Here is a 12,013-nt window from a genome sequence, read left to right as displayed (position 1 = left end):
TTCTGTAGATCTGTGATTCAATTTATTAAATCTATATTTGGAGACATTTTCAGATGCTCCTAGTAAAGGCATTTTTTTCCCAAGTGTTATTCATGCTCACAACATACTGTCCTGCTGCTGCTGCTGACTGCAAGCACCAGCAGCTCTGAATTATCTCAGCTGATGGAAAGAAGCGATAATACAGATGACTCAGAAATCATCTTTTCATAGCTCTGAAATGTTGATACAAAGATATATAGTTTTATTTTTTTAATTTTGCAGCAGGAGTGGCAGCAATAAATTTACATTTCCAATTATGTAAAATGCCTTGCTCAAACACTGCTCAAACACTGATGGCACCTCAAGAAATGTTTCCCTGCTTCTTCTACCCTTTTTCTGACTTTAGGATGAGAGCCATGCTTCTTTGTGCACATCCCAACAGGAAGGGGGAGCAGTGACCGGGACTTAGTTCAAGACAAATGGGCACCTAGTCTGTGATGAAAAGGAGGCCACAATAATGAAGGCGCATGTGAAAAAATGGGAGTCAACTATAAAAATTTGTAGAAGGAAAGACAAATCCCTCTGTCTCTTCTGTCCAAAGGACCTGAGGGTGGGGAAGGGGATGAAAATGCTTTAGTAGCCCCTGCATTTCTATTTTCCACCACCCCAGTCACACAAACTTAAAATAATATTCTTAAATACGGAAAACTGCCATTTTCCTCAATCATCGGTAGGGTAATTTTTAGAAATCGTCATTCTGTTTTAAGACTCGTAACTTCAAATAGTAGACAAAAACAACATGAAATGTTAATTGAAAATGTGGCTTCAGGGTGAATCCCCTAAGCCCTTCTTCCCACCAGACTGTTACCCCTAGGCCCCAACTCTAGAGAAATTGCAGAATAGCCACTGTGTCCTCCACCATTGTACCTGAGTCTCTACAATGCTCTGAGAATAAAGAGGAAAAAGACACAGTCCCTGCTTCCGGGAGCTCCTAGGTGCACAGGATTCATTGTGAAATGATGGCTGAGGAGGTGTGTTAAGAGGGCTTGGATAACAGTCAGCAGAGGGTGCTCGGGGCAGGGAGCCGGAACTGTAGCCAAGGCTCTCCCAGAGGAGAGAACCACTGTGGTGAGCTCTGAGATGCCCTAGAATTGATCAGGTGAACCTATAATGTTAAGGCCATTTCTCCCTGGGGAGCTGCGCATGCAAAGGAGGGAGGCCAAAGAGAGCCAGGTCCCTTCCAGGAACTGCAAATAGTCTACAAGCGAGCACAGGGTGTGGGAGGCAGATGAGGCAACCAGGTGGAGAGATCACAGGTGCACATCACAAAGGACTCTGTGTGCCTCCAAGGTAGAGGAGACAAGCAAAGTGATCTAGAAAGAGACAAGATAGAGGCAGGGAGGCCTATTGGCAGGTTCATGTGAAGGCCTGCTGAGGCCCTGCCAGGAGGAGAGAGAAGAAAACATTTCAGCAGGTGGACGGATTGGCCACAGGTGTGATGGAAGGGCAGGAAGAGGTCAAAGATGCCGGCCAGCTTTCTGGCTTTGGCAGTGTCTAAATTATAGTGCCATTCCCTGAAATAAGAAGGGTAGGAAGAGGGGCAAGTCATGAGAGGAGACAACTGATTCAGTTCTGGCTGGGTGCCTGTGGGCTCCAGGAGAGATGTGCAGTAGGCAAATAAGAGTCTAGAAAACGGGAGAAAGTTCTAGGCTGAGCCAAGTAGATTTCTTGTTTCAAGAGGCTAATGTGTGTGAGTGGACAAGCTCACAAGAGGTGTATAGGGATAGCTCTCACCCTCCTGCATATGGGAAGCATCTGGGAGCCTTTAAAAAATAGTGCACCCCAGCCTGGAGTGGGGCCTTTGTACTCTTTATTGTTTTTTAAATACCTTTTTCCTTTTTTGGGGGGATAGTTAGCTTTATTTATTTTAATGGAGGTACTGGGAATTGAACCCAGGACCTCTTGCATGCTAAGCACGGCTCTACCACTGAGCCGAACCGTCCCCACCTTTTTTTGTTTTTAGACAATAGCTCTACCGAGCAGTCATGGTTGAGAATCAACCTGTAAAGAGCAGAGATCCTTGGGGGTAGAGAACAAGGAGAAGCTGCCCAGAGCCCTGCAGACCCCACCAGGGGCAGCCGGAGACGCAGGGGGCCTCGGACGGGCTGCGAGGAACGTGAACTCAACACTCCCCAATGGCGAAGACGTCAAACATGTTTCAAGCTCCCACTTCCCAGCAGTGTTTGTTGTGTCTTTACTAGATTTCCAGTAATACTGAGCGAGAATAGAAATTATCTGGACACAGGGATCAAATTCAAATCCTGAATATGACCAATCTTAGCTGCGTGATTACTGATTAAAAGGTTACTCGTCTGCCACGTGTAAAATGGGGGACCTAGCACCGTGCTCGTGGGCTGCTGTGAGGGTAATGGAATGACATCTATAAAGGCCCTCCTGCCTCTCAGAGGTAATTGCTACTATTGTCCCCATTTGGGACACCAGGAAACAGAGGCACAGAAAGCTTCAAACATTTGCCCAAGATGAGGGTTGAGGTCAGGAATCAAGCCAATGACTTCTTGGATCCAGAGCCCAGGATCTTCTTACGAACAACACGGCACTGCCCAGGCTCCCTGCTCCAAAACCCGCCTCCCTTTGGCTCAGTTCCATGGCACCTGCGCTGCACAGATGTCCTCACTGCCTGCCTGCCCTCCCGCTGTCTGACCCCGGCACTCCTCCCTCTGTCCCACACAGCGCTTCCTTGGGCACACCATCGCTCACGAGGCCATTGCTGTGGCTACTCGGATGTTTACACGGAAACGCAGGTGGTAGCCCAGCTTTTTGCTATAGATGCTGCTGTCAGTGGAGGCAAAGAGCTCACAGTTGGTGGGGGAGGCCACTTGTGGTCTCCTCCTTGGCTGGAGAGCTGGATGAAATCCAGTTTCCCATTGCAACTTAGACATCCAGCATGAGAGATATGTAAGGCCATCTGGCCTCTCAACATAGAAATGATGCCCCCACAATCGTTCTTAACATTGTAATCTCCAGGCTCTACCAGGGAGCAGAGGCCATGGCCTGTTGTCCACCAAGTTTTATTTCCTTGCACAACAGCTACAATGGGGTGAGTTAACACTGGACCAGAAAATCTACAAAGCCCTCATGTACAATTTCCTGACACTTGCAGGTCACCCAAATACCCCAGATCCTCCAAGTAAACAACTAGTAAGAGGAACTGAGCTGGCTCGTCTGTCAGACCCCTGATGGCAGGACTGATTTGGCCTCTCCTGCTCTCGGGATGATCCGTTCTCCTTCTGTGTGCCCTTCCCCGAGTGAAAGGGACTGTTCTTTGTTTATGGGCTAGGGAGTATTTGTGGCTGTCTGACCAGAACCTTCAAAAGTAGAGCTCTTGGTGAGAGTGGAAGCATGGCACCCACGTCTCATGAGCTCAGCTACTCAACAGCCTCATCTAGCCAAGACTGTGGCCAACACCAGGGGTCCATGCTGTTGAGTGTTGGGTCTGGAGAGCAATGCCTTCGCCACTGAGAAGCTGCCCCACCACTTGTGACCTTGTCCCCATCGAGGGGGAGGTGACGCATCCATGGGATGAAAGCCGCGAGGGCACTAGGTGACTGTGGACCAAGCTGTGACTGGCTGGTCCTGCCCCCCCATGTGACCCATGTTATCCTCAAGTGCAGAAAATCCCCAAAAAGACCCCTGCTTGAGTGAATGGGTCACCTATAAGCCAACTGTCCTCGGGCCGCCTAAGAAGCAACACAGTATACACAGTGAGACACCCACTCACTGAAGTCCCGAAGGCTCACAGCTCCCTAATGTGAGACCAGGTACCCCCAGCAAACAGAAGACCCTTACTTTATAATTCACTTGAGAATTCTACTACCAACACTGCCTTCCACCTTCCACTTATAAAGTTCTTTCCACTCTGTCCCCTGCTCTGCAATTGTGCAATCAGTCCAGAGCTCCTTCATGAGACAGGAGGGAAGGGGGCCGGGCACAGCCATTAAAAGAATGGCACAGCCATTAGCACCGAGACGGTGGAAAAGTCAACTCCCAGTAGATCTTGAGCTTCAATACACACTCACTGAAATACAGCAGGATGCTAAATGGCACTCCCACAGGTGCCAGGACAGGTTCAAGGCTGACCATAAAAGGTTAAAGGGTGAGTGGTGGCCCAATTTCTGGGAATCCCAACACCTTCCCTAAAGCGGTTGGAATATTCCTCCCACTTATTAGCATATGAAGATACTGAGTGCATAAAAACTAACAACCACACCTCGTGGCTGCTCTCTCTGCTGAGGGAGACAGTTCACACTATGTCTGTGGAGTGTGTATCTACTTTAAATTTAAACTGGAGCACCCAACCCCCACGCCTCATGGCTTTTCTCTTGCCTTCTGAAACAGCCCACTCTGTGTGTGGAGTATATATCTATCTGAATAAATCTACATTTACTGAACTGTGGCTCTCTCTTGGATTCGTTCCTGTGCAAACCAAGGACCCACACTTCACGAGGTGCATCCCAGGGACCCAAATAAGACCTGGGATACGTCCATTCTCTCCCCCACATTTTCCTGTATCATACATTCCTTCCCAAAGGATCTCACCTTGTGCACTCCAAAGTAGAAAGCACTCATGTGTCCTGACCTGGATCTGCTTCTGCATTTATCATTTCTTATGTCCACTAGAACGTCACCTTCATGAGGACAGGGATATGGTTCTGTTTACAAAGGAAACACCAGAACATCACTGATGCTGGAGAAGTATTAGCTGAATGAATGAGCTGTGGAAAATCCTGGGAATTCAACCTGGAACTCCTAGCCACTTGGGTCCCAGCTGACTCCAGTTGCTCCCTCCTACTCATGGCTGACCTCTTGCCACCACTCTCTGCTCTGCCATCACCTGAGCCTGGATGAGCTGAGATGAGCACACACCCCGGAGAGCACGGTGAATGGTTCATGTCATTGCAACACACTCGCCCTCTGACTGCCAGGGGTTACTTACGATGGACAAACTGAAGGCAGCACCATGAGCACTGCCCTACCCTACAACTCACTTGAAGCACCAGGACTGCACATAGGGGAAACGCTGGCCATTTCCAACCTAAGGAGAGGGATTATAGGTGAGAAGAGGGTCTCTGTCAACTAACAGTCTCTTTACAAGCCCAGTCTTAGAAAAGCTCTTTAAAGACACTTTTGGTATCTTCCTTGTGTTTCTGTAATCCCTCTAGATTTTGTCATTTTAATCTATGCATCAGAAATACAGATGCTCTTGAAATCTCTATTGATTTTCAATGAAGAAAATCCTCAATTTCCTTCTCTGCTAAGAAAATTACTGCACTTTATATTAAAAAAAGCAGCTTCCTTTCATGAGTTTGTATCTTCAAACACCTAATTTCACAAGAATCAGTGAAGCAGGACATGAAAATCTCGCTGTGCTTTATCTCCTACAGGTGGGCAGGAATGAAATGAATGAGTACTGATCTCATGAGACGGGAAGGCTGGGGCTGTCTTATTCCTGCTACAGATGGAAGGGTCCATATCTGTGAGGGGGAGGAAGGACCAAGGATGAGAAATCAACATTTTTCTAACCCATTTCTCTTTTTTCAGAGTCCCAGACAAAACAGTGTGATTGTATCAACAAAACAAGAACATCTGCACCCTTTTGAAAGCACGCTACAACTTTACTACTTCACACGGCACTCTGTCATTGACCTAAAGGCTGATGGCAGCCAAGAAATTTGCAGGGATCTTATTTTGTGCTCATTCCTTTTTGTCTTTGGAACCTCAGGAAGTTTGCCTCATCTCCTTGAGTGTCATTTTCCTCATCCTTCAAATGGGAGTGTAACAGTCATTCATTTGCTCAGTGTCTATTTGACAACAGGAGATGCCTTATGAAAACAATAATAAAAAAAGGAAAACAGCAATTCTGATCTGTGCTGTCTTCCTCCTCCTCCCTGAACTTGAACTTACAGGCTAAAATGGCATCTTTCACTAAATCCCGAATTTATGGAGCAGTTCTGATAAGGAAGTCACAGGACTGCCCTGTAACCGAGAAATGACCCGGTGAAAAAGAATGAGTTGCCAGCAAATCCTCAAAACCCGTAAGGGTGCAAACCCTGGGAGCTACAGCCATGGGTGGGAGTCCCTTAGTTCCCCATTTCACAAAGCCGAGAACTTTGCAGGGCCCATGAAAGACACAGATAGCCCAGTACAACCACACCATGTTTTGGAGTACACCGGGGCCACATCGCTGCTGACCTGCACTGCTGTGTGTCCCAGAGCAAGAGCCCTCGGCGGGGGTGACTGTGTTTGAGGCTGGACAAGAACTTCCTGTTCTGTCTCTTTTGCTCTCTCTCTTCCTGCAATAAAACAACTGGTAGGACTCTGGTGGGGAGCACTGCACCCACATTCTCTGGCAAACCACACACCAGGCAGCTCTAGCTGATGTGAGAGAGGACTCTTTAATGAACACATATATACCAAAGTCAGGCAGAAGGCTGCCTGTGACCTTGGGAATCCAAACCAGCTTGTCCTGTTAATCAGGATATTACACATCTAAAGAAAGTGTGCACCAGATGAAGACGATGCCTTAGACAGCGTCGGTGGTTATGTCCAGCAGTGTCTAAGGACAAGTCATGCTCTGGTAGATGGGAGCATTTTGGTTGCTTTAAGAGTTTGCTGCTGAAGGGCTGGGACATTTCATTGGGCCTTGAAACTCCAGACCCCTTTACTCATAAAGGCAGACAAGTAAGGTGAGCCAGCTCAGCCTTTATTCCAACTTCCTAACCAAAAGGCTATGAGGTTGAAAATATATTTCTCAGACTCTTCTGCAACAAGGGTTCCAGATGTGGCTTTAAAAATGCCCATTAGAGATTGAGATTTGCAAATATTAACTACTATATATAAAAATAGCTTAAAAAACTAAATTTCTTCTATATGGCACAGGGAACAATATATAATATCTTGTAATAAACTTTAGTAAAAAAATATGAAAAGGAATTCATACATATATATGTGAATATGGAGGACTGGAACATTGTGCTGTACATCAGAAATTGACACATTGTAACTGACTATACTTCAATTAAAATATATATATATATATAATGCCCATCAGCAGCATCTGAGTGTCACTGAAAGCAGAAACCCAGATGAATGGAGGCAGAGGTGGTTGGAGGAGCTACGTTATTTTGCTGGGGTGGATGCAGTCGGCATGGCAGATATCTAGAAGGATTGCTCACAATAGCCACTCACTTATCTGCAAGTAAGTTAGGTTAACAGCTTTCTGAAATCCTCCCCACCCCTCCTGATGAGCCAGGTGTCTGGTGTTTTTCTGGAAATCACTAGGCGCAGCCTGGAACTCAAAGGTAAAAATTAAAAACTGCAGTCAGGCAGCGAAGAGACGGGGCAGGACGCGATGGACAAAAGTATGTCAGAATCAACAAGGAATGGGGAGGGGATAGAACGTGTGCTGAGGATCCTGACTTCAGGGGTGGATTGTCTATGTTGAGGGCTCTGAGTCAGTATGAGTAGATGGATTGGTGTGGACTAAAATGGTGGCCATTGTTCAGATAAGTGTGTGATTTGGAGTATATTTATTTGAGGAGGGTTTTTTTCCCCTTCAAAATTGATCATTTCTAGGGAGCAGAAGAATACTCTGCCACACAACATCTAAGTGCAAAAGAGATGCTATGGGATGATGGTGATATGAAAAATTTAAGTACTGCAGTTTCAAGCTTTCCTTAATGAGGTGCAGAGCAGTAGGTACTTAAAATAAGGTACTTATAATAAAGACATCATCATATGTACATATCCTTAAAGATACACATATGGTGCTATAAGTGGGTCTGAAATGTGTTCTGTATTCTAAAATCTGATGAAATAAAATCAGTAGCTTAATATGCCTGTCGGCTCTAAAAACATGATGTAGCTCATGATCACAGAAAGCAAGATCAGCAAGGAAATTTGAGATTTGTCGTTTCCAGTGTCAAAGTTAATATTTTTTTGCTTTACTTAAAAAGCATTTTTTTAATTAGGGCTGCCAGCATCCATTGGTATACGGTGTTCAGTAGATGTGTTCAGATGCTTTAGACAGTGAATCAGAGCAAAGACTGAGGTTTAGACAGTAGTTAAATGCCTCACCCGTGTGATCAACATCCACAAACTGCTATACTGAAAATTCTTAAAAGTGAGAATTTCATCAAAGCAACGAAAAGTGAGGGGAAAAAATAGCCACAGACTAGTGGAAGTTTCATAACTTGTAAAAATGACAAAAGGCTATTCATGAGCATATTTTTAAATACCCCTACACTTTAATAAGAAAAACAACAATCTGACAACAGGTTGCACACTGCTCCCTGTAGGAGAAGCCATGCAGGTGGACTCTTATGTGAATGGGGCTGGAGCTGTAGAATTAGTTAGTCTTGCAAGTAACTCAGTTAAACACAAATGCAAATGGGATACACTTCTAGAATATCTGAGGAAATATCTTGGAAAACTTACTCCTCTATGAAGCAATGACAATGGCAAAATTTGTCAAAATTAACCTCTGTAGAACTCTGGAAATTAAACCAAGACTTCCAGCAATCCAGGGAGTCTTTATTTGAGAAAAAAAAAACAGCTAAATCTCCATAAAGATAGTGAGTTTTGTGGTATTGTAACTTGATCTACCCCATCCCTGTATCCACACCTAAATGGTGGCCTTTAAAAGCAATAGTCTCACAATCAAGGTAGGGGCAGAAGTGATTTAAAGTTACCCAAAAAATCCGCCCCCAGAGAGCTGTCACTATTTGACCTTTCACAAACTCATGCTATGCAACAGCCTGTCCCCAGAGTGTTTGTGGAAAACAATCAGCAGTGAGTATTTAACATTACAACTGCCTGAGGCAATGGTACCAGTAGAGGCTAACTAGATGTTGACTAGGAAATTTAGAAGGCAAAATTGAGTAATGAGACGTTCTGGGGGTGAAGGTAGGGTTAAAAAGCTCCAAAAAATTCTGAGAATTGTAGAAGGCCGTACACATGTGTGGCACAGGGCAAGGAAAATCTGAGATAATCTTAAGCCTTCAACTCTGGCTGAACTTGAGGTTCTGCATAAGCAAGAACTAAAGGCTATGGAAGAGCTGCAGACTGCCTGCCGTTGCTGAGGGCATCCCTCAGCACGCAGACACACAGCCACCGGGCAACAGCTCAAATGATTGGCTCCAGGCATTGAAAGAAATCACTGTCCAATCATTATTATAGTGATGACAACTAGGCATTCTTCACACACACTGATCTCATGGCCATGCATGATAAAGGATACAGACTTTACAGAATTTGTTCAGGAAAGTAACTAAATAAATAGCTGCAGCAGCAATGACAATGGAAGCAACAATAAACCCTTGAGATGAGGAAAATCTGGCTTTCAGATCTGCCACAATGTAATATTTTAAATGTCCAGCTTTCAAAAGAAAATTACAAAATGTATGAAGAAACAGAATAGTTTGGCCATAACAGGGGAAAAAGTAGTCAATAGAAACTCCCTGAGGAAGCCCAGACACTGGACTTACTAGACAAAGACATAAATAAGCAATTACACATATGTTCAAAAAACTAACAGAAACCATGCCTAAAGAATTAAATTATGTGAACATCTCATTGTACAGAGAATATCAATAAATAAAATTTATATTTTAAAACCAACCAGAAATTCTAGAAATACAAATATAATGACTAAAATGTAAACTTCAATAAGAGGTTTCTCTGTAGATATGAACTTGTTGAAGAAAAAGTCAGTTAAATTAAAACTACTGAGATTATCCAGTCTGTGGATCAGAAAGAAAAAGGAATGAAAAAAAATGAACACTGTGTCAGAGATAGGTGGGACACCATCAACAATACCAATACACACATAATGGGAGCGCCAGAAGGTAGGAGAGAATAAAAGGGGCAGAAAGAATAAATAAAGAAATAATAGCTGAAAACTTCACAAATTTGATGAAAACATTAATTTGTACATCCCAGCAGCTCAACAAACTCCATGTGGTATAAACATAGAGACATCTAAAATAGGCACATCAGACTCAGTGTGTCAAAACAGAAGAACAAAGGATCTTGACAGCAGAAAGAGTAATGTGGCTCAACATATAGAAAGGCTCCTCAGTAAGACAGTTGATTTCTCATCAAAAACCATGGAGACTAGAAGGCAGTAGGATGGTATCGTCAAAGTGATAAAAGGAAAAGACTGTCACCAAGTATTTTATAGCCAGCAAAATGATTCTTTAAAAAAATTAAAGGAGAAATTAAGACACTGCTACAAAATCAAAATCTGAAAGAATCCATTGCTAACAGGCCTGCCCTACAAGAAATACTAAGGATAATCCAGCAGGTGTAAGTGAAAGGACACTCACCTGAAAAATAAAGAGCACTACTACATGAGTAAAAAAATAAAACAGTATAAATCGAGTATTACATGTAAATGCTTGGTTGTATTTGATGTAAAGGACAACTGCATAAAACAATACTTATGAAACTGTGTAGATGTGCTTATAAATGCATAAAGGTGTAATTTGTAAGACAGTGACAGCATGAGGAGGGGGAGGGAAAAGATTGATACCAAAGCAAAGTTTTGGTGCACTATTGAAATGAAGTTGGCATTCATGTGAACTAGATTGCTTTAAAACAAGATGTTAATTATAATCTTCTGGGCAATGGAGGAGAAGTAAGGAGGAGGAAGAGAAGGAGGAGGAGGAGGAAAAAAGATAAAATAAATAACAAATTAAAATGGAACACTTGAAAATGCCTACTTTAAACAAAAAAGTGTAGTAATAGAGGAATGGATAAAAAAAGACATATAGAAAGCAGATAGCAGATGTACCTTCAACCTGATAAGAAATTACATTAATGTAAATGAATTAAACATTCTAATCAAAATACTAAAGGCAGAAATAAATGGAATAGAGAATAGATGAACAACAGAGAATAATAAACAAAAAGAAAAGTTGCTTCTTTGAAAAGATCAACAAAATTGACAAATTTTTAGCTAGTATTAAAAAAAAGAGAGGATTCAAATTACTAAAATGAGAAATGAAAGGAAGGATGTCACTACTGCCCTTACAAAGATAACAAGTAATATAAGGGAATATTGTGGATAATTATATAGCCAATAAATGAGATAATTTAGATGAAATTGATAAATTCCTAGAAGGACATAAATGACTGAAGCTAATTCAAGGAGAAATAGAAAACTCAAATAATCCTACAGTAATTAGTGATGAAAATAGTAATCCAAAACATTCCTACAAGGAAATGCTAGGCCCGTATGGCTTTGCTGGTGAATTCCATCAACTACTTAAAGAAAAAACAAACAAAAAAAAGAAAACAATGCTTCACAATCTCGTCTAAAAATAAAGAGTTGGGAACACTTCCCAATTTATTCAATGAGACTAGTACACACTGATACCAAAACCAGACAAAGGCATCACAAGAAAACTAAAGACTATCTCTTATGAATATAAATGCAAAAATCCTCAACAGAATACAAGCAAATCCAATCCAGTAACATATAAAATAGACCACAATTAAGTGGGATATATCCAGGTATGCAAAGGGAGTTCAACATACAAAAGTCAATTCATGTAATATGCCATATTAATAGAAAAAATGTATAAAAACTAGAAATAGAAGAGAACTTCCTCAATTTGACAGAGAACAACTATGAAAAACCTGGAGCAAAGATCATACATAATGTTGAAAGACTGAAATATTTCCTCACACAATCAACATTGTACTAGAGGTTCAAGTCAAAGCAAACAAAGAAAATAAAGCATCTAGATTAGAAAGAAAGAAATAAAACTGTTTTGATTCCAGATGACATGATATTATATATTAAAATCACAAGGAATTGACAAAGGAAAATAAAGAGAGTAAAGAAAAAAATTCCTATTATATTTAATAACCCAGTCTGATCAAAATTGTAAGACACAAATCAATATATAAAAAAGTAATTATATTTCTATACAACAGCAGAGAATAATGTAAA

General features: G+C 42.3%; 1 protein-coding gene across 7 annotated transcripts in view; it reads right to left on the bottom strand.

Annotated features, from left to right (window-relative positions):
* The window catches only part of LOC140693989 (anoctamin-6-like), a 51,162-nt gene that overhangs the window by 20,656 nt on the left and 18,493 nt on the right, over nucleotides 1-12,013 (bottom strand). Inside the window, exon 1 of one of the 7 annotated variants that reach the window (XR_012069711.1) lies at nucleotides 4,597-4,709. The exons of the other annotated variants lie outside the window; for them this stretch is intronic. The gene's annotated coding sequence lies outside the window, so the exon portion shown is untranslated. Of the gene's footprint in view, nucleotides 1-4,596; nucleotides 4,710-12,013 lie in introns of those variants that run through there. 7 annotated transcript variants of the gene reach the window in all.

The sequence above is a fragment of the Vicugna pacos genome, unplaced genomic scaffold (genome assembly GCF_048564905.1).
Source record: "Vicugna pacos unplaced genomic scaffold, VicPac4 scaffold_20, whole genome shotgun sequence".
In the NCBI taxonomy this organism is placed as follows: domain Eukaryota; kingdom Metazoa; phylum Chordata; class Mammalia; order Artiodactyla; family Camelidae; genus Vicugna; species Vicugna pacos.
The sequence above is the reverse complement of the archived record's forward strand: the minus strand, read 5'-3'. Positions and strand labels throughout refer to the sequence as shown.